This window comes from Hylobates moloch, unplaced genomic scaffold (genome assembly GCF_009828535.3).
Source record: "Hylobates moloch isolate HMO894 unplaced genomic scaffold, HMol_V3 SCAFFOLD_13, whole genome shotgun sequence".
Taxonomy (NCBI): Eukaryota; Metazoa; Chordata; class Mammalia; order Primates; family Hylobatidae; genus Hylobates; species Hylobates moloch.
In genome coordinates, this window is record NW_026652288.1 from 68,370,855 (window position 1) to 68,394,157 (window position 23,303).

Genomic DNA, 23,303 nt, shown 5'->3' on the forward strand with positions numbered 1-23,303 from the left:
TGCCTCCTGGTTTCAAGTGATTCTCCTGCCTCAATCTCCTGAGTAGCTGAAATTACAGACATGCGCCACCACGCCTGGCTAATTTTGTATTTTTAATAGAGACAGGGTTTTTCCATGTTGATCAGGCTGGTCTCGAACTCCTGACCTCAGGAGATGTGTCTGCCTCAGCCTCCCAAAGTGCTGGGATTATAGGTGTGAGCCACTGTGCCCAGCCTACTACTGCCTTTTTTAAAGTAACTGCCAGAAAATTACTTAGATACAAGTTCTAAGAATGCTACAGTGACTCAGTTGTGTTGCTGGAACAAAAGAAAGTTAGAGATTATTTAAATAGACACTCTACATAAAAGATTAAATTCAGACTGGGCTCCGTGGCTTACGCCTGTAATCCCGGCTACTCAGTAGGCCAAGGTGAGAGGACTTCTTGAGCCTAAAAGTTCGAGACCAGCCTGGGCAATTTAGCAAGACACACTGTCTCTAATGACATAAATTAATTAAAAATTTAAAAAGAAAAAAGATTAAATTCAGGTCATTAACTTCAGCCTGCTCCATCCAAATCTTTCAGAAATTCTTACTTTCACATATTAACTACAGATATTTAAATTCCTCCTTTTTAATGGTTGATTCATTAAAGTTTCACTAATTTTTCTTTCTCCCGCTAGCAGAGAAAGCCAACAGTAGAACAGCAGAATTAAAATAGAAGGAATAAAAAAGATTTTTATATTCTGAAAAGTCAAAAATAGGACTCTGATATTCATTGATTAATCATGAAATAATATCAGCCTGAGGAGGTTAGTGACTTAGTAGATGACTATAAAATAGCCTCCTAACTTATCTTCCTACCTCCTCTCTCTCCCTCTTCCCTCCATCCTATATTTTGCTGGAAGATTATTTCAACATAGTTACCTTGTGCAAGACCTTCCATAAACTGGCAAAGAAAATATAAACTTTTCACTCTGGACTTCAAGACCTCTGCAAAATAATAGTCCCTACCATCTATTAAACAACCACTGTAAACCTGCTTCCGAAAAACTCTCAAACCGTATTTTTCCTCTATTCTTGCACCTCCACAATAATCATCAACACAGAAGACTTCTGGGACCAAACGCAGGGGAAGTTTTCCCCACACACCAAGCAGTGGACACCAGCTGGGTCTCCTCCAGTTCAATTCTGACACTATCTTCCTTGAGATGGTATCAGGTCCCACAGGTTGAAGGCTCAGGCCTCGAGTGCCTCCCAACCCCAGACACCAGCTGCAAGTCCAGGCCTCCAGAACTTCTGACTGGCTTCAAACTGGGGTTCCCATGACCCCTCTTCAGATTCAATTAATTTGCTGGAGCATCTCACACAACTCAGGGAAACATGTTTACTGGTTTATTATAAAGAATACAGATGAAGGGATGCATCGGGTGAGGTATGGAGGAAAAGGCACAGAGCTTCCACACCCTCTCTTGGGCACACCAACCTCCAGGAAGCTCCACACATTCTGCTATTCCAAAGCTCTGTGAACAGAGTCCTCTCAGGGCTTTTTGGAAGCTTCATGATGTCACATTCCTTCCCTCGGGGTATAGGGTAGGACACAATCTGGGTAGAGTCCTAAGGCCCACAATCAGAAAGGTCGGGAAAATTAGGGTCCTGCCTTGGGGCAGGTAAAAGAAGGGCAGGAGAAGGTCTGAGAGATTTTGTTTCCTGAAGCCTCCCCCTGAGGCTAAAACACTCAACATTGTAACAAAAGACTAACAAGGGCTATGGGAGTTATCAGCCAAGAACCATGGACAAAAACCTACATATGTATATTTCAAAACAATCTTCACAATCCAGGAAACATGCGGCCAGGCATGGTGGCTCACAGCTGTAATCCCAACACTTTGGGTGTCCAAGATTTAAGGATCACTTGAGCCCAGGAATTTGAGACTAGCCTGGGCAACACAGTGTGGCGTCTCTGCAAAAATTTTTTAAATGTGTTAACTGGCCAGGCTCGGTGGCTCACACCTGTAATCCCAGCACTTTGGGAGGCTGAGGTGGGTGGATCACGAGTTCAAGAGATGGAGATCATCCTGGCCAACATGGTGAAATTCCGCCTCTACTCAAAATACAAAAATTAGCCAGGCATGGTGGCACGGACCTGTAATCCCAGCTACTTGGGAGGCTGAGGCAGAATTGCTTCTACCCAGGAAGCGGAGGTTGCAGTGAGCCAAGATCACGCCATTGCACTCCAGCGTGGGCGACAGAGTGAGACTCTGCCTCAAAAAAAAGGAAAATATATGACTATGTCAATTTTAGAAATGAGAAAACTGAGGCTGAGGCTGACAGAGGTTACGTAATATTCTCTAGGTTAGGTATTCAGCACGTGGTGGAACCATGTCCCAACCCAGACCTGTCTAACTCTAAAGTCCAGCCTGTCTTTCTAGATTTATTTCTGATTATGAGGATATACATAGCCCACAGTACCTTCAGTGTACAGCGCTAGTCTCATAAACATTGCTAGCCCCATCACAGTTCTATTCTGTTATGGAGCCAATTTTTCTACCTTAATTGTTCTCTCTAATGCTACTGCTTATAAAAATATTAGTTTTTCGGCCAGGCGCTGTAGCTCACGCCAGTAATCCCAACACTTTGGGAGGCCAAGGCAGGCGGATCATGAGGTCAGGAGATTGAGACCAGCCTGGCTAACACGGTGAAACCCCGTCTCTACTAAAAATACAAAAAAATTACCCGGGCATGCTGGTGGGTGCCTGTAGTCCCAGCTACTCAGGAGGCTGAGGCAGGAGAATGGTGTGAACCCAGGAGGCGGAGCTTGCAGTGAGTGGAGATGGCACCACTGCACTCCAGCCTGGGCGACAGAGCTAGACTCCATCTCAAAAAAAAAAAAAAAATTTAGTTTTTCTGGATTCATTTCACGCATCATCTTCTCATTGAAGTCACTCCTGAATCTAATCTCCAGCAATTTCCCAAATATGAAAAAAAAGTACCCGTTTTTGAACACCTTTATATCTTTGCATAATTCTTTTTTTGTTTGTTTGTTTGTTGGTTTTTGGTTTTTTGTTTGTTTGTTTTTTGAGACAGAGCCTCACTCTGTCACCCAGGCTGGAGTGCAGTGGCACAATCTCGGCTCACTGCAACCTCTGCTTCCCAGGTTCAAGCAATTCTCCTACCTCAGCCTCCTGGGTAGCTGGGACTACAGGTGTGCACCACCATGCCTGGCTAGTATTTGTATTTTTAGTAGAGACGGGGTTTCACTGTGTTGGCCAGGCTGTTCCTGATTTGCCCATCTCGGCCTCCCATAGTGCTGGGATTACAGGCGTGAGCCACTGCGCCCAGCCACATCTTTGCATAATTCTTATGGCACTTACCTTACTCTTCTTTTATTGTAGTTCTTTTCATAACCAATTTAAAACTGCAAGGCTGGGCTCTGTGGCTCACACCCATAATCCCAGCACATTGGGAGGCTGAGGCAGGCGGATCACTTGGGGCCAGGAGTTCGAGACCAGCCTGGCCAATGTGATGAAACCCCGTCTCTATTAAAAATACAAAAATTAGCCAGGTGTGGTGGTACATGACTGTAATCCCAGCTACTCAAGAGGCTGAGGCAGGAGAATCGCTTGAACCTGGGAGGTGTGGAGGTTGCAGTGAACTGAGATCATGCCACTGTACTCCAGCCTGGGCAACAGAGCGAGACTCTGTTTCAAAAAAAGTAAAATAAAATAAAACTTTGCAAGCTTCTTGGAGACAGGAACTAGGGTTTATTCATTAGTAATATATCCTTGTATCCCCCAACAGGGATTAAATGCCTCAGTAAAAATTTGTAGTGTTGAATAATAAATACCACCTAGAATATGCTATGTCTAAAACAGAAGTTCTCTCTTTCTCTTTGAAATCTCCTCTTCCTTCTCTCTTCCCTAGCTCATTGAAGGTACCACCAGCCACCCATGAGCCAGCAACTCTTAATGACATTCTCGACTCTTCCCTTTACCTCATCCCACATCCAAATGCAAATTCTAGGCTGGACATGGTGGCTCACACCTGTAATGCCTGTAATCCCAGTGCTTTGGGAGGCCAAGGCAGGCAGATCACCTGAGGCCAGGAGTTCGAGACCAGCCTGGCCAACATGGTGAAATTTCATCTCTACTAAAATTACAAAAATTAGCCAGGCGTGGTGGCACATGCCTGTAATCCCAGCTACTAGAGAGGCTGAGGCAGAAGAATTCCTTGAACCCAAGAGGTGGAGGTTGCAGTGAGCCGAGATTGTGCCACTGCACTCCAGGCCTGGGTGACAGAGCCAAGTCTCCATCTCAAAAACAAACAAACAACAACAACAAATACAAATTATGTAAATATATATTCTAAATATCTCTACAATTCAAATATTTCTCCAATTCACCTATTTTATTGGCCATATCACCTGTGCACACTTGAGAACCATATGACCAAATAAAGACAGTCAGAGAAAGTAAGCAATGTGCTCAATGTACTATTTATTTATTTATCTATTTTGAGACAGGGTCTCACTGTATCACCCAGGCTGGAGTGCAATGGCGGTCTCTGCTCACTGCAACCTCTGCCTCTCGGGTTCAAGAGATTCTCCTGCCTCAGCCTCCTGAGTAGCTGGGATTATAGGCATATGCCACCACGCCCTGGTAATATCAATGTACTTAGTAAATGGGTCCATCTCATTTCCATTTAAATGAAGTCAGTTATCTCCAAATTTATAAAACAAACTATAAATAAGTCCCTTCACTTTAACTCTACTTATAGCTGGTTCTCTATGTTCCTTCTTTTGCAGTCAAAGTCTTCTCCTCCCTTATATTTCTCATTTACTTCTCAAGCCACTTTATCTGGCTTTCCCCTCCACCGTTCAGTTTACCCTATCTCCTCAGTTGCAGATGACTCCAAGGATTTTTGAAGTGAGCCACTGGAAGGATGGTTTCCATTGGGAGGACGAAGTTGCCCTTTACTTGGTTCCTGGGGCATGTCTGCTTTTGAAGATGCTAAACTGGAGATGCCTATTAGACATTATTAATGAGGCATTTATATTCTGGAGTGTGGAGGTCAGGCATTAGGTTAAAGTTGGACCTGTAAAGTTGGTAGTTTTCAATATACAGGGGATATGTAAATCCTGGTCCTAGGTAAGTACACTTAAAGCAGTGGTTTTCCAACCCTGATTGCATATTAAAATCACCTGGTGTGACTAAGACTCCCAAAGCCAGCACTTGTTCTAGGCCAATTTATGTAGAATTTCTAGAGTGGTTACCCAGACATCAGTATTGTTTAAAAATTTTCCTGGCCGGCATGGTGACTCACGCCTGTAATCCCAGCACTTTAGGAGGCCGAGGTGGGCAAATCACTTGAGGTCAGGAGTTTGAGACCAGCCTAGCCAACATGGTGAAACTCCGTCTCTACTAAAAATACAAAAATCAGCTGGGAGCAGTGGCACACGCTGTAATACCAGCTACTCAGGAGGCTGAGGCATGAGCATCACTTGAACCTGGAAGGCAGAGGTTGCAGTGAGCCTAGATCGCACCACGGCATTCCAGCTTGGGTGACAGAGCAAGACACTGTCTCAAAAACAAACAAATAAACAAACAAATGTCCTGGGTTATACTTATCTGGGAATTTAAGTAGTCAAAAAAAAAAAAAAAAGAGGAATTAATTGTTTCCAAACAGTATTCAGCACAGTCAGGACTTAAATAGAATTGGACTTCGAGTTTCCAGAATCTTTCCTCTCCATTCTCCCAAATTCCTCATGGCTTAAAAAACTGCAACTGGGCCGGGCATGGTGGCTCAAGTCTGTAATCTCAGCACTTTGGGAAGCAGAGGCAGATGGATCACCTGAAGTACAGAGTTTAAGACCAGGCTGGCCAACGTAGCAAAACCTTGTCTCCACTAAAGATACAAAAATTAGGCCGGGAGCAGTGGCTCACGCCTGTAATCCCAACACTTTGGGAGGCCAAGGCAGGCAGATCACCTGAGGTTGGGAGTTTGAGACTATCCTGGCCAACATGATGAAACCCTTTCTCTACTAACAAACAAACAAACAAACAAACAAAAAACAGGCATGGTAGCGTGCGCCTGTAATCCCAGGTACTCTGGAGGCTGAGGCAGGAGAATCGCTTGAACCCGGGAGGCAGAGGTTGCAATGAGCCACGATCACGCCACTGCACTCCAGCCTGAGCGACAAGAGTGAAACTCCATCTCAAAAAAAGAATAGAATAAAATACAAAAATTACCTACGCATGGTGGTGCATGCCTGGAATCCCAGCTACTTGGGAGGCTGAGGCAGGAGAATCCCTTGAACCCAGGAAGTGGAGGTTGCAGTGAGCTGAGATTGTGCCACTGCACTCTAGCCTGGGTGACAGACAGACTCCGTCTCAAAAAACAAACAAACAAACAAACAAACAAAATCCTGCAACTGTAGGTTGTTCTATCAGAGGATAGATAGAACACAGTAAAGAACATCAATCATTATTCATTCAACAAATGTATTTAATTAAGTCCTGGGACACCATGTTAGTTTCAGAAGACTTTAAAGATAAAACATAGGTCCCACCCCAAGGAGCTTACAGTCTGTCTAGTCCAGGAAGGTAGACTTGTAAACAAACAAGTATGATAATGAAGTGGGCTATATGGGGGTATGAAAGCAAAAGGATCAATTTTATTGTGGAGTGGGGTGGTAGCCAGTTTAGATTCATACAGAAGGCAAAGCTTGAGCTTTGCAGGCAGACAAGAAGGGGTTAGAGCAGATAACCCCAGGAAGAGACATGTGTGAGTCAAAGAGCCTGATGTTACTCGGAAACTGTTAATAATTTAGAGTGGAGAACGTATTTGAGTGTGCACAGGGTGAGGGGTGGAACTGGTGGAGGGGATAAAGTTGATTAGGGAAATAAATTAGGAGTGAGAAGGATGAACCTTATATACTGCATTAAAGCCTTTAAACTTTCTCTGGATGGCTTCCGCCAATAAACAATATCTTACAATGTGAGTTAACAGGAAGCCACTGAATGAAAGTTCCATAACTAGAATTGTATTTTCCAGCAAACCCTAGAAAGACATCTTAGATCTCGTAAATTGCCTCCATAATCTTTGGAAACCACAGTGTGGTCCATTGGATTCCCTCATTGCATTTCTATTTATTTATTTATTTATTTTTATTTTATTTTATTTATTATTTTTTGAGATGGAGCCTCACTCTGTCGCCCAGGCTGGAGTGCAGTGGCACCATTTCCGCTCACTGCAAGCTCCGCCTCCCGGGTTCACGCCATTCTCCTGCCTCAGCCTCCCGAGTAGCTGGGACTACAGGCACCCGTCACCATGCCTGGCTAATTTTTTGTATTTTTAGTAGAGATGAGGTTTCACCGTGTTAGCCAGGATGGTCTCTATCTCCTGACCTCATGATCCGGCTGCCTCTGCCTCCCAAAGTGCTGGGATTACAGGTGTGAGCCACCCCGCCTGCCCTGCATTTCTATTCAGATATGCAACTTCTAAAGTGGGAAAATGGGAAAATGGGATTACCTACACAATTGTTTGCCCATTTTAGCATGCTCTTTGGCTTTCCACATTCTCAGTTGTAGTTCTCCAGCAGAACAAACACTTGCCCCAGGTGGTTGATAACCACAAGCTTCACACAGATAGTGACCTAGAGACCACCCCTGACCTGCCTTGTAGAAAAGATCGTAAGAAATGGAGTCCACTCACTCCTTAACCCCTCCAGTGCTGCCTAGGGGGAATTGACTCTTTCTGTGCATTTGTGGTCAACTTTATTGCACCATACAGCACCACTATTCTAAAAGGAAATTTTGGAGAGAGGTGCAAGTGTGTTCAACCCTCAAGGCTGGGGGAGACCAGCAAAAGGGTTGCCTCTTTTACCACCTGTTCCCTGGGCACTAAAGCTTTGCAGCCAGCACCTGCGGAGGCACTAGAAACTGCTGTGGGCAACACTATTCGAGATGTGAATCACAAACCATTTTCCCACAGATAGTCTTATTGTTTAATTCAGAAAACTGCCTTGTACATTCTTGAACACAGGCAAGGCCTGTGGAAAGAGAGTGGAGCCCTTGTTCTGAGTGTCTGCCTCTACTCTGCTTCTGTTTAGAAACTCCTGGTGTGTAGGTCTTATCTCACTCTGCTACCATCTGGAAGACAAGGAAACCTATAGCTTTATCCTCAATCCCACTGCTTCACTTAGTGAACCTGGCAAGCTGCTTAACCTCTAGATGCCATAATAGTTTTTTTCCCACCAAGGGTAATGCATGCTTCTTTCTAATTTCCTGAAATGCTGGATGAACTCAATTGAAGCTTTTGGAGGAAATAGTTAATATGTATATAACTGTTGTAATCAACTAATTCATCTAAAAATTATGTTTTGTTTTTGTTTTTGTTTTTAGACAGAGTTTCACTCTTGTTGCCCAGGCTGGAGTGCAATAACACGATCTCGGCTCACCACAACCTCCACCTACTGGGTTCAAGCGATTCTCTTGCCTCAGCCTCCCGAGTAGCTGGGATTACAGGCATGCACTACCACACCCTGCTGATTTTTTTGTATTTTTAGTAGAGACGGGGTTTTTCCATGTTGGTCAGGCTAGTCTCGAACTCCCGACCTCAGGTGATCCGCCCGCCTCGGCCTCCCAAAGTGCTGGGATTACAGGCGTGAGCCACCGCGCTGGGCCTCAAAATTATGTTTTTTGTTTGTTTGTTTGTTTGTTTTTTGAGACGGAGTCTCACTCTGTCACCCAGGCTGGAGTGCAGTGGCACGATCTCAGCTCACTGCAAGCTCCGCCTCCCAGGTTCAGGCCATTCTCCTGCCTCAGCCTCCCGAGTAGCTGGGACTACAGGCACCTGCAACCACGCCCAGCTAACTTTTTTGTATTTTTAGTAGAGATGGGGCTTCACCATGTTAGCCGGGATGGTCTCAATCTCCTGACCTCGTGATCTGCCCGCCTTGGCCTTCCAAAGTGCTGGGATTACAGGCATGAGCCACCACACCCGGCCCAAAATTATGTTTTTAAATTTTCTTTTGAAATGGAGAAAATATATTTTTCCTAAGAGAAATAGTCTTCTATGATATCTGTTGAAAATGAACATAGTGCAATTGTGTAAAGTATTAAAATATCAGTTCCAAATTAAAGATTTTTTTAAAAATGGCAACTTTTCAAAATGATAAACATTTACTGCTCCTGTAGCTTCCCAAAAGAGAAAGCAAAATAGAATTCTGAGGAACTTCTGAGATCCTGGCCAAAAGATTTAAGCAATGTCTCTTCATATTTCCAACTACAAGAGAAGTCATCAAATGTTACATTCCATTAATTCAATATAGATGGATAACTACTAACTTACAACTGAGAAGTGTTCTTAAGTCCATTCATTCCTGATAAAGACAAATTCATTTTTGAAATTCTCATCTTTACCTCTCAAAACATGGCAGTTGAGTTCCTAGAACTATACAATTAATCTACTTTTTGCTTAGACAGACCAAGCTGAAGCTGTTCTTGATGATAAGAAAAAGGGGTGGAAGGGAGCCTGTCAAATAGGATTATTCAGAGGAAGGAAAGCTAAGTGGATTTAAAAACGCAACCTGTCATTGCCTTCTACAAATCATATTGGAAGAATTGAAAAACAGAATAGCATTTTATAAAGTATAAGCCCTAAGAAGGAGAAGCAACTTCTGGTTTAAAAAAAAAAAATGTGTTATGTCAATTGCCATGGTTATGGGGTAGCTTAGATGGCTCAATATGAAATGTATTATATAACAGAATTAGAGGTGTGTGTGCATGCATATTTCCTAACAGCTCTATTCACTGTCAGGTATTAAAGGTCAAGAACAGCGCATCACTGGGGATGTCTAATGTTCTCATTTAGATGACTGATGCCATTTATTTGTCTAGCATTGTTTTCTAAGCACACTATCAACCAATAGCTGACATGTCTTCAAATAACTGTATAGATTCATAGCTTATCTCATACTTCATAGTTTAAGAAATGGACAAGGCCAGGTGTGGTCGCTTACACCTGTAATCCCAACACTTTGGGAGGTTGAAGCAGAAGAATCACTTGAAGACAGGGGTTTGAGAGGAGCCTGGTCAATATAGGGAGACCTCATCTCTACAAACATTTTGTTTAATGTTTTAAACAAAACATTAAAACCACAAAAAGGCAATTTGTTGGCCAGACGTGGTGGCTCATGCCTGTAATCCCAGCACTTTGGGAGGCCGAGATGGGCAGATCACTTGAGGTCAGGAGTTCAAGACCAGCCTGGCCAACATGGTGAAACCCCATCTCTACAAAAAATACAAAAATTAGCCAGGCGTGGTGGCACGTGCCTGTAATCCCAGCTACTCGGTAGGCTGAGTCTGGAGAATCACTTGAACCCTGGAGGTGGAGGCTGCAGTGAGCTGAGATTGTGCCACTGCATTCCAGCCTGGGTGACAGAGTGACTCTGCTAAAACACACACACACACACACACACACACACACACACACACACAAAGGCAATTTGTCTTCAGTGTCCCCAAACATTTTCTGCTCTTTTGCCCTCTCACTTTGCCTTATTCTCTTTACCTGTAACCATCATTCTCTCTCTCTCTCTCTCTCACACACACACACACACACACACACACACACACACATATACATTGCAGTAATAGAGCAAAGAGCCCGGTTATAGCATATTAAGTTATAGCATGTTATTGGAGTTTTAATGCATTACTTCCCTTTGCTCTCTAAAAGAGAAAGACAAGACAAATAAATTAAGCTTCAATAATAAAACACCAGGCACTTGTATGAGAATGATACTAGTACCCACCCCCACAAAATGACACTTTAAAAAAAAAATTTTTAATAAATAGGAACAGGATTTCGCCATGTTGCTCAGGTTGGTCTTGAACTCCTGAGCTCAAATGATCCACCCATCTCAGTCTCCCAAAGTGCTGGGGTTACAGGCATGAGCCACTGCGCCAGGCCAAAAATAATACTTTGTGAATGTCCACCTTCTCTTTATGAATATGGCTGGCCTTGCTGCCTTAAGCTAAACATGAGTCAACAATAAAACCAAAAATTACATTTACGTCTCCCAATTTATTCTGAGTTCTTACCATCAAGACTAATTCAATGCTGGTCTGGGTGGCTCACGCCTATAATCCCAGCACTTTGGGAGCCTTAGGTGGGAGGATCACTTGTGTCTAGTTTGAGACCAACCTGGGCAACATGATGAGACCCGCCCCCCCCCTACAAAAAATAAAAAATTAGTCAGGCGTGGTGATGCTTGCCTGTAGTCCTAGCAACTCAGGAGGCTGAGGTGGGAGGATCACCTTTGAGCCTGAGGGGTTGCAGGGAGATGTCGAGGCTGCACTGAGCTGTGAACATGCCACTACACTCCAGCCTGGGCAACAGAGTGAGATCCTGTCTCAAAAAAATAAAAAGAAAAAGACTAATTCAGGCAGTCTCTTTCATAATTAGCAATGTGAAAAGCAGATTGAATTGTGGAAATCCTAACATTTTTCAATAGGTCTGTGCTAGAGTTATATCTATAATAAATAGCTGGTACTCCAGACTACTATTGGCTGTGTTGGGGTTAGAAACTGATACCCCAAAATATTGTGGCTTTCTGACAACCTCCCCATAGCCTTTATTTGCCTAAGATCCAGACCCATCAGAAGGAATAACTGTTATTTTCTCCCCTCTGTTTAAGACCAAGAATGTAACCACACCAAACAGACCCTTTCACAAGATAATGTAAAAATTAATCTGTTTTCTGGCCCACTCATTCTCTCTAGTAATCCCCCCAACAGAATTCTTCTTCTCCCCGCCCCCCACCAATAATCTGTATTGGTAGGATGGTTTGTAAGCCTCTGGACCACATTGTGGGGGTAGGTAATCACTCTGTGTTTCTCCCCAAGTACAGGTTAAATACATCTATATGCTTTTCCTCCAAATAATCTGCCCTTTTGCAACTGATTTTTCAATGAACCTTCAGAGGGCGAAGGGCAAGTTTCCCTTGGCCTCTACAGCTGCATATTTTTGACCCAACTTTTTAAATTTAGTATTATAAAGCTGGCTAATTGTGGAAGACAATGTGGCAGTTCCTCGAAGACCTAAAAACAGAAATTCCATTTGACCCAGCAATCCCGTTACTGAGTATATACCCAAAGGAACATAAATTATTCTATTATAAAGACACATGCATGTGTATGTTCATTGCAGCACTATTCACAATAGCAAAGACATGGAATCAACCTAAATGCCCATCAATGATAGACTGGATAAAGAAAATGCAGTGTACATACACCATAGAATACTATGCAGCCTTAAAAAGAACGAGATCATGTCTTTGCAGGGACATGAATGGAGCTAAAGGCCATTATCCTTAGTAAACTAACATAGGAACAGGAAACCAAACACCACATGTGCTCACTTATAAGTGGGAGCTAAATGATGAGAACACATGGGCATACAGAGGAGAACAGCATACACTGGGGCCTTTTGGAGAGTGAAGTGGGGGAGGAGGAAGAGGATCAAGAAAAATAACTCATGGGTTCTAGGCGTAATATGTGGGTGATGAAATAATCTGTACAACAAACCCCCATGACACAAGTTTACCTATGTAACAAACCTGCACTTGTAACCCTGAACTTAAAATTAAGTTTGAAAGCTGGCTAATATTCATTATCCTAAATCTTGCAAACGTGTTCTACAGAATAAGCTATTTAAATATTCAAGTGAAAATGAAGATCCTGATAATAACTTAAAATCTGACTTTCTCAAGTGTTAAGAGTTGAAAGAAAGAGCAAAAATTAAGCCCCAGAGTAGTTACGGCAGGAGGCGAGAAGGGAGGGAAAATGTACTATGTGCATCTCTGAGGCAGATTGTTGCAGAAATTCAGTTATCATGGTTTTATGTGGAGAACTAATAAAATTAATTTGGAAACCTAAAATTAGGAGAAATCAAACAAGCATATCTACAAATCACAGTGAAGCAACATACATAATAAGTGGGATGCTGCAGGGCTCCATGCCATATCTTTGGTATTGAAATGTTGTTTAGGTTAGGGTATAATTTCAAGGAAAATTGAATTAAAAGGATGAATGGCTTAGAGAATTCTGTAGGGTGCATACAGACTTTTATTATTAGATTGTTCATTTGCATACAGCTCATATCTTTATTTGTCGCTAGTGATTAGCTCACCAAGTAGCCAGCCATAGAATGGTAGGAAACAGTGATTTCCTTGAGAGGGGGGCAGTGGGGTAGGTTCATAAAAGCCTTTATTGTCTATTAGTAGGCAGAAACTGGGATCTGGGTGATGAGGGGGTCAGAGAACTGGATGAAAAAGTTAGATGACTGTTAAAGCATAATTTTTACAGCTTTTCATTCTCCCACTGAAGATTTCGGGTAAACAAAGAAAATCTTAACAGAGAAAAGGAAGACCAGCTCTTTAAAACTATGAAAGTGGTCTGTGCTACACTGAGGAAACACTGAATTCCAAAGTTATTAGACATTTTAATAATTTTAGTCCCCAAGAATAAGTGTAGTTAGACCACTTGAAGCTGTGTTTTTTTGTTTGGTTGGTTGGTTTTTGTTTGTTTGTTTGTTTAAAGACAGGTCTTATTCTGTCACCCAAGCTGAAGTGCAGTGGAGCAATCATGGTTCACTGCAGCCTTGACCTCCCGGGCTCAAGTGATGCTTCCACCTCAGCCTCCTGAGTTATTGGGAATACAGGTGCATGCCACCATGCCTGGCTAATTTTTAATTTTTTTGTAGAGATGGAGTCTAACTATGCTGCCCAGGCTGGTCTCAAACTCCTGGCCTCAAGTGATCCTCCCACCTCCTCCCACCTCAGCCTCCCAAAGTGCTAGGATTACAGGCATGAGCCACCATATCTGGCCAACGGTAGACATTTTTGCCTCAAGTACTTTTCTATTATGCCAGTACCATTGGGATTTATTATAACACTAACCTCTCCAAACTATTTGCTTTAATTTATGAGATTTAGAGTGCTTCTTTAACAGCTAATCATGGCCGGGCACAGTGGCTCACGCCTGTAATCCCAACACTTTGGGAGGCAGAGGTGGGCGGATCACCTGAGGTCAGGAGTTTGAGACCAGCCTGGCCAACACGGTGAAACCCTGTCTCTACTAAAAATACAAAAATTAGCCGAGCATGGTGGTGGGCACCTGTAATCCCAGCTACTTGGGAGGCTGAGGCAGGAGAATCACTTGAATCCGGGAGGCAGAGGTTGCAGTGAGCCTTGACCATGCCATTGCACTCCAGCCTGGGCGACAAGAGTGAAACTCCATCCTGAATGTTCATATGTTCATTCATTCATTCATTCATTCATTACTTCATCCAATTGTTCTGCCATTCTTTCATTCCACAGCATCTATGTATATGGGTAGACAGTTCATGTACTTGGTTCCAGTTTCTTTAAAAAAAGAAGAGAGAGTCCCTGTCCCCAAGAAGCTCATAATCACATAAATATTCATACATAATTACAATACTACGATATGTGTTTTATAAATTTGTACAAATGCTGGGCCTTTCTTCTCTCTCAGACTTTCTCTTTCTAGATAGAGAGATGATAGATAGATAGATAGATAGATAGATAGATAGATAGATAGATAGATGATAGATAGATAGATAGATAGATAGATAGATAGATAGATAGATAGATACGAATACATACGCATGCATGTATGTGCGCATGTATATGTATTTAGGCATAGAATATCCTATTGCTGAAAATGAATTCTAGAATTGACATAATTAAACTAGCATTCAAGTCCTGACTTCATCACTTACTGGTCTTGTGACCTTAGGATTTTGGTGGAATTTAGCTTCTCTAAATTATTTAGCTTCTCACAACCCCAGTTTGCTCAAAATAGCTAACACTTTTTGATAGTTTAGTATGACAGTGGTACCATTACGAGTTTTATGTGTATTAACTTATACAGCTCTCATAACCAACCTATAAAGAGGCTGCTAATATTATCCTCATTTTACAGGTGAAAAAACTGTGGCACAGATAGGTGAAATTCACCAAAGGACATACATCTCGACAAGCTTTGAACACCGGCCACAGCATCTGTGCTTGTAATGAATACGCTATACTGCCTCTTTAAATAGAGGGCTACGGTGAGGTTAAAATTAGATAATAGATCGGAAGGAGTTTTGAAAAGTTTAAGCATACAAAAATAAAAGGTATAATTAATAAAGCCTTTTAAATTATACTTTTAATAGTATAATTAATAAAGCCTTTTAGATCTGAAACTGCATCGAAAGAAATCATCGAACACCTGTAGTGTCCTGCTGTTTGCTTAGCACCAATCTCCTTTCTTTGAATAAGAGTGCCTTGATTTCCTTCCCCCTACTCTCATTCTGTGGCTTGGGTGGGAATAGTCCCACTCCTGCCTCCAGGAATGAAAATACTGAAAACTAGTTGTGTATCAGTTCTGGATCAAGGGTAAGGCTAGTGGAGAGCTAAAATCAAATCCCTATACACCCTCCGAACTCCAAAGTCCCAGGAATGCCTAACCATGGAAAGCAATATAGCACAAACAGTAAATCAGAAGCCTTTGCTTTTCTCCCTGAAGCTTGTCAATAAACTGCTTGGCCTCTGTTTGCTCACCTGTAGTATCACTCCAAGTTCCTTTTTTAATTGATGGCCATAAATCAACATAGATCTAGATCTAGTTTTCTTTATCTATAGGTTGTGTCCTAAAACAAGGGACACATGGAAACGTTTTCCCTCTCACTGCTTCTCACCATCCTCAGGCATGTCAACGAGGAGCAGGGGGATTCCTAGCTAGAGTGCATGCCCCACAATCTCTCCAATCTCATATCCCTCTGAATTGAGAGAAATACCAGATAGAGATCACAGTTGATCCTGTGAATGAATGAAGTTATTTTCCCAATGGCAATAGAATTACAAAGACAAGATCCCTGAGACTACCTCAAGGAAGACTGAAAGCCATACCCTGTTTTGAAGCTTAATACATGTAATCATGACCCTCAGCACAGTCTGTACAGTCCAAGACATTAATCTGCCATGTAGTTTAGTGAAAGTTAACATCCACATTTATACTTCATAATGGAATTGATGACCATTTTAGACCTGCAGATTTCTGCTAATATAACCATCTAAAGATAACACTATTCAAAGGATGCTTTGAGCTGAGACAAGCCAAACTGAATAAAGATTTTCATGAGATTTGTGATTCTCATGCCTCAACCTCCCAAGTAGCTGGGATTACAGGCGTGTGGTACCACACCTGGCTAATTTTTGTATTTTCAGTAGAGACAGGGTTTCACCATATTGGACAGGCTGGTTTCAAACTCCTGACCTCAGGTGATCCACCCGCCTTGGCCTCCCCAAAGTGCTGGGATTACAGGCGTGAGTCACTGCGCCTGGCCTTTTCTGGGATTTCCTTCCAGCTGTTGCTTCCTTCTAGATTTATATTTCTATGATTCACTTACCACTACCCTACTCTGTTCTCACTGCCCTTTCTCTCTCCAATCCCCCTTCCTTTCTTTAGTACACTGCACTTGTAGAGTAGAATTTTTCAGTCTCTATGTAAAGAGCAAGGTACAACAGCAAAGTTAACCATGTAGCATCAAGTACATGGATACTGCTGACTCTGAAAACTGGCATTGTCCCAGTGTACCTGTTCCTCACAGTGATTGTATCACTAGCTGGCAATCTTATAGGCTAGAATCCAGTGAAGCTGGTAATACAGCTTATAGATCTGCTCTTTTTGAACCTGTAAGATTTCTCAAGGTATACTGTTACATCCTAGAGATGACAAAATAACATTTTCCTTATTGCATTTACTAGAACTTCAAAAAGTGTGACCTCAAAGATCTCAGGCACGTTTTCCTGTATTTTATAGCTACTGACTAATACATTAAATTGAATGAAACATTTTCCTATCTTTCCCATTATTCAGGTGAATCGTTCCTAAATAATTCCTTAACCAAGGTTCTCTCTTGGTTAGTCAAGGCTTCCCTCTGCCCCTGCCCACAAAGAACATCTGTATGCAACCTGAATGTTCCTGGTGCTGACAGCCCTGCTTCTCCCCAAACTGTCACCATCTGGACATCAGCTGTGCACTTCTGAGAACCCACGCATTTGAATGCCAAGTTTTTCTCTCTGAAAGGCTGTGAGTTTAGCATTTCTCCAGGATCCTAGCCCAATGACTCAAGTTAAGTCTAAAGTTGGTTTTTCCCCAGTACTCTCATTTTCTTAGCCTTTTAAAAGTTCACATTCATCAATAAAAACAATAAAATCTCCTTTTGATTAGAGGAAATACTTTCAATTTTTCTTATCACCAGATTGAAGGTAAAATACTTATTTTCAATGTGATTTGCTGTCACATCACAGAAGTATAAACTGTGCTAAGAATTACTGCATATATACATGGAAGGCAGTTAATTTCAACTGTCGCTTTATACATAAAAATCAGATAATATTACTGTAATCAGAACACTTTATTTTCCTTACTTATTTTTTGAAATTATACTTTAAGTTCTGGGGTACATGTGCACAACGTGCAGGTTTGTTACATAGGTTATACATGTGCCATGTTGGTTTTCTGCACCCATCAACTCGTCATTTACATTAGGTATTTCTCCTAATGCTATCCCTTCCCCAGCCCCTGACTCCCAGACAGGCCCTGGTGTGTGATGTTCCCCTCCCTGTGTCCATGTGTTCTCATTGTTCAACTCCCACTGATGACATTTTCCTTACTTACTAAAAAAACAACTGGGTATAGTGGCTCATGCCTGCAATCCCAGTACTTTGGCAGGCCAAGGTGGGTGGATCACGTGAGGTCAGGAGTTCAAGACAAGCCTGGCCAACATGATGAAACCCCATCTCTACTAAAAACACAAAAATTAGCCAGGCCTGTTGGCACGCGCCTGTAATCTCAGCTACTTGGGAGGCTGAGGCATGAGAATCACTTGAACCCGAAGGTTGCAGTGAGCTGAGATGAGTGAGCCACTGCACTCCAGCCTGGGCGAGAGTGAGACTCCATCTCAAAAAATAAATAAATAAGATTTAAAAATAAAGAAATGTGTAGCTACGCATATGTATCTCTCTACACCAGATTCTGCTGATGCAAAGCTACAGATGAACTCTGTTTTTTACATACTATTGGTGATTTCTCTGTCTCTAATTGTAAAATAGAATCAATAGATTTATAGAGGAAATGACCCATAATTTAAAGTGAATCCAAACCGTATACATTAAAATGTTTGAAGACCAGTAACACTGAAGTTCATTCACTTCAAAGCTGAATACTCAAATGCATCCCTTCTCCCTTGGCTCCAGTGTGACAGCCTAAGGACTGTCTCCCTTCCCCAACACCCAAGGAACCCACCTTGACAATTAAATCATATGGCCTTCTTATGACTGCGGCCCTGAGAGGTGACAGCATGCTGGCAGTCCTCACAGCCCTCGCTCGCTCTCAGCGCCTCCTCTGCCTGGGCTCCCACTGTGGTGGCACTTGAGGAGCCCTTCAGCCCACCGCTGCACTGTGGGAGCCCCTTTGGGGGCTGGTCAAGGCGGGAGCAGGCTCCCTCAGCTTGCAGGGAGGTGTGGAGGGAGAGGCGCGAGCCGGAACTGGGGCTGCGGGCTGCGCAGCCGCGCTTGCGGGCCGGCTGGAGTTCCGGGTGGGCGTGGGCTTGGCGGGCCCCCCCACTCGGAGCAGCCAGCCGGCCCCGCCGGCCCCGGGCAATGAGGGGCTTAGCACCCAGGCCAGCGGCTGCGGAGGGTGTACTGGGACCCCCAGCAGTGCCAGCCCACCGGCACTGCGCTCGATTTCTCACCGGGCCTTAGCTGCCTTCCCACGGGGCAGGGCTCGGGACATGCAGCCCGCCATGCCTGAGCCTCCCACCCCCTCCATGGGCTCCTGTGCGGCCCGAGCCTCCCCGACGAGCGCCTCCCCCTGCTCCACGGCGCCCAGTCTCATCGACCACCCAAGGGCTGAGGAGTGTGAGCACGCGCACGGGACTGGCAGGCAGCTCCACCTGCAGCCCCAGTGCAGGATCCACTGGGTGAAGCCAGCTGGGCTCCTGAGTCTGGTGGAGATGTGGAGAACCTTTATGTCTAGCTCAGAGATTGTAAATACACCAATCAGCACCCTGTGTCTAGCTCAGGGTCTATGAATGCACTGATCGCACTCTGTATCTAGCTGCTCTGGTGGGGCCTTGGAGAACCTTTATGTCTAGCTCAAGGATTGTAAATACACCAATCGGCACTCTCTATCTAGCTCAAGGTTTGTAAACACACCAATCAGCACCCTGTGTCTAGCTCGAGGTTCGTGGATGCACCAATTGATACTGTGTCTGGCTGCTCTGGTGGGGCCTTGGAGAACCTTTGTGTCCATACTGTGTATCTAACTGATCTGATGGGGACGTGGAGAACCTTTATGTCTAGCTCAGGGATTGTAAACGCACCAATCAGCGGCCTGTCAAAACAGACCACTCGGATCTACCAATCAGCAGGATGTGGGTGGGGCCAGATAAGAGAATAAAAGCAGGCTGCCCGAGCCAGCAGTGGCAACCCACTCTGGTCCCCTTCAACACTGTGGAAGCTTTGTTCTTTAGCTCTTTGCAATATATCTTGCTACTGCTCACTCTTTGGGTCCACACTGCTTTTATGAGCTGTAACACTCACCACGAAGGTCTGCAGCTTCACTCCTGAAGCCAGCGAGACCACAAGCCCACCAGGAGGAACGAACAACTCCAGATGCGCTGCCTTAAGACTGTAACACTGACCACAAGGGTCCGCAGCTTCATTCTTGAAGTCAGTGAGACCAAGAACCCACTAATTTCGGCTGCAGCCCTGTGCTGCCAAGACTTTGCAACATTTTAACAAATGAAATTCACTGCCTGGGTTGTACCAAATTGTGCTGAATTGTCAGTTTCTGAAGTTTCAATTTAATTTGAATCTCCAGTTTCAACTTAATTTGAATCTTCAGGCTAAAAAGATTTTGTTAGAATAAACAAGATAAACCGGGTGTGGTGGCTCACACCTGTAATCTCAGCACTTTGGGAGGTCAAGATGGGTGGATCACTTGAGGTCAGGAGTTTGAGGCCAGCCTGGCCAACATGGTGAAACCCTGTGTCTACTAAAAATACAGAAATTAGCCAGGCATGGTGGCGCATGACAGTAGTCCCAGCTACTCTAGAGGTTGACGCACAAGAATCGCTTGAACCCAGGAGGCAAAGGTTGCAGTGAACCGAGATCACGCCACTGTACTCCAGCCTAGGTGACAGAAAGACTCCGTCTCCAAAAAAAAAGAATAAATAAGATATGCTAATATAACCCTGTATAACCCTGTAAAACCCATTAGGATTCCTGGGAATGAAACAGTTGTTGTTTTAATACGTATATTTCTATTTAGTCAAATTAAAGAATCTCAGAGCTTAAAGACAAGGCATGAATTAAATTAATAAAATCATAAATAGTTTCAACAACAAAATATTATTTTATTTTATTTCTGTTTTTTTCTCCACAGAGCAAGTTCAACAAAATATTATTTTATTTTATTTATTTATTTATTTTTGAGACGGAGTTTCACTCTTATTGCCCAGGCTGGAGTCCACTGGCACAATCTCAGCTCACTGCAACCTCCACCTCCCGGGTTCAAGTGATTCTCCCATCTCAGCCTCCCATGTAGCTGGGATTACAGGTACTCGCCATCATGCCCTGCCAATTTTTGTTTTATTAGTGGAGATGGGGTTTCACTATGTTGGCCAGGCTGGTTTTGAACTCCTGACCTCAGGTGATTCACCCACCTCGGCCTCCCAGAGTGCTGGGATTACAGGTGTGAGCCACCACACCCGGCCTCAACTAAATATTATTTTTAAGTGTCCAAAAAAAAGTCAGAAATCCAGATTCTATACCTGCTTTAGTCAGTAATTGGCCATGTGACCTCCAGCAGCTAACAATCCCTCAGGCTTTCAATTTCCACAACAGAAAACAAAGAGCATATAATTAAATGTATAGAATCTTAGGGACAGGAAGACTGTAATAAAAATCTAGTGGTTCCCAACTTGGAGTTCTTGGGTCAGCCAAGTTAATGATGCTTTTTCAATGGATAACGAAGAGCTATTTTCCCTACAGGGGTTTCTCCAGTGGCCCCCTTGCAAAAGGTACCAGGTTGCAGAAGGAAGAAAGGAATCTTAATACGAAAGCAAAAAAAATCACTCACAAACTAACCACTTACCAAAAAACAACCCCACCCCATTTCCAGATTCACACTAGATTCAGATTTTTTGGTTTCAATATCTTTGTTCTTTTTGGCAATCACCTGATGCTTGCAGTCTTTCAACTACATAATGCAAATACAGCACAAAAATCAACTGCAAATTGAAATCAAGGATCCTAGGCAACAGTGATGGGCCTACATAATTGGATTAAGGGAATCTTTGAATCCTGACTATGTTGTGCTGCTCCCCCTACCTGCTAAGTAATCCTCCTCTGTGAATTTGCAGAGAAAGGTAAATGTGAAGAGAAGGTTTGTGGGAAAAATTACACCAAAATAAAACAAAACGACATTCTTGTTACTCTTGTTATAGTTCTATGTAGCCTTTAGGTACAGATATACCCTTAGCTGCAAGCCTAACCAAGTAAAGTTATTTTCATAATTTTAAGCTTTCAGGGCAGTGACCCTTGTTTTGCATTAACTTACTTTAAGTGGCCCTTTTCTGGAACCAATTATCCTCACATAATCAGCACTGCCTATATTTTAAAATGCCTGATGGAAATAATAAATTTAACCGTAGTCAATCTCCACAGGTTAACTAAAGTATCAAATTTCTTTGGCTTTGGCCAACAGTATATGCACCGGGTGTGGTACTCCGAGATATCTTACTCTGATCAGAGGCAATGATTAATATGTTTCATTAATCAAAATCTGAGAAAGGCTCTATTAGTCATTAGATGCAATTTGGTTAGCAAAATTTTCGAAATATAGGACCCATGATGAGTGAATAATAAAAATGCTCCTTAATATGAATCAATTGGGATTCGACAAAATGCCCCAACGTTTAAATTTCAGAGAAGCAGAAACTGAGGCCAAATGAGGTTGCAACTTTTCAAAATCCCCTTCCAACTCTGAATTTTTATTTGTCTAGTCAATCTATGCCATATTCCTAAGCCCTCCACACATTACAAGGTTTAATAAATCTCACTGGTGATCAATATATTCAACCTCAATTCCTAGTGGTTCAAGTAAAATCCATTTCCTCTGTAGGTAAATTCCATTCCATCGTACCTTAGGAACGTCACTGATTCATTAAAACAATCCCATGGTTTCTGTTATAATGGGCTATGTTCAGTCTTCGTTACCTTAGCTCAGTGATCTCTGCTAGTAAAACACACTTTTTAAAACATTTGCAACATATGCATTAAATTCCCTTCATAGAACATGTGGCTTTAAATAATGAGGAAAAAAAGAAAAGAGTTTGGCAAAAGCATTTTGTTTTCTGCCAAACCCAGTATGCTGGGTAAAATAGTTTATGAAATTTAACTAAGGCTAAAGCACTGGTTCCTGCTTTTCTCTCTGAATTATTTGTCCTCCTTGAAGAAAAAGCCTTTCTTAGTTTATATTTAGATTCTCAAGGATGCTTTCTGTAGTTTCTTTCCGTTTTCCAGGAAGATGAAAAAGAATGTTAATTGAAACCTAAAAATAAGTAAAATATTCACTTAAATGATTTCATATTTATTATTTTTAAGGGTCTATTTGAAACTGCCAGATGATTAATATATTGTTTTTTTCTGAGTCATCTTAATATATCCACAGAAAACTAAATATTAAAATTAAAGAAAAAGAATCACCTGAAATGCTGCTGTGACCTCAACCACTTTGTGTTTTTTGTTGTTTTTTTGTTTTTGTTTGTTCATTTGTTTGTTTCAGACAGAGTTTCACTCTTGTTGCCCAGGACGGAGTGCAATGGCGCAATCTCGGCTCACTGTAACCTCCGCCTCCTGGGTTCAAGAGATTCTCCTGCCTCATCCTCCCAAGTAGCTGGAATTACAGGCATCCACCACCATGCCCGGCTAATTTTTTGTATTTTTAGTAGAGATGGGGTTTCACCATGTTGGCCAGGCTGGTCGCAAACTCCCGACCTCAGGTGATCCACCCGCCTCAGTCTCCCAGAGTGCTGGGATTTACAGGCGTGAGCCACTATGCCTGGCCGAACTCAGTCACTTGGATTAGACACAACTCTTGAATTCTATCTGACCACGAAGGCCTTGGATGGGAAAGACTGGCTCCTCCCCAACAAATAAGCTACTGTCTTAGAATGAAAGCAAACCT